Consider the following 849-nt stretch of genomic DNA (forward strand, 5'->3'; position numbering starts at 1 on the left):
AAAGCACAACACAAGGGGAGGCTGCGGGGCAGTCCCCACACCGTTTGTAGTGTATTTTTGTTAACCCATTCCTCAATGTTCTATATCTCTATATGTCATCCACATTTTGTTCCTGGATTTGACGAAAGGCGTACCATTCGACGAGCGATTGTGGCCGTCCTTTTTGTCTATCGTGATCGGCGGTAATTACCGTTTCCAGGATAAAGTTATCGCTTCTAAATCTTCCGGGTGCTAATCGAGGTTGCTTTGCTTAAGTTTTAACGAAGGTGAGGTCAGGAGACGTGCCCACGCTGACGCTATATGCTTCCCGTTCCAGCTGGTGTTTCGGGGTCCGTGAGCAAGGTGGTGCCGCCAAGGCGGCGACCACTTCCGCGACACATCACTGGTTCATAAGCATGCATGGCAGATATGTGTTTAGCAGGGTTCCTTTTGCTGACGTCAGTGCAAGCCATGTATGGCTGTTTGTAAGCCGCTATGTACACAAGAGTGGGGTGCAGTCTTCGTCATCGGCACGCCACTCCCCCCTTTTAGGCGAGAAATTTTTCATAGGAAGACCATGCTGAACTAGACAGTCCATGAAATGCATCATGCAAGTAGGAGCGCCCCTCCCCCAACCTTGCCGATAAATTCGTCCCTGATTTTCACTCTCCCGGGGGAATACTGAATCGCGTTCTATAAACCTGAAGCTCTCATTTAGCGAATACACTAGCTGTTTGCTAAACAAGCAGAAGAAAGAAGCGAACAGACATCCGACCTAGTCGCGTGGCGCGGCTATAGCTGCGAGCGGGGCGCAGTAAAGACGGTGTCGGAATATAGGCAGCGTGGTCGGGCCGGAGGAGGGACGAGAAG

This window comes from Amblyomma americanum, chromosome 6 (genome assembly GCF_052857255.1).
Source record: "Amblyomma americanum isolate KBUSLIRL-KWMA chromosome 6, ASM5285725v1, whole genome shotgun sequence".
Taxonomy (NCBI): domain Eukaryota; kingdom Metazoa; phylum Arthropoda; class Arachnida; order Ixodida; family Ixodidae; genus Amblyomma; species Amblyomma americanum.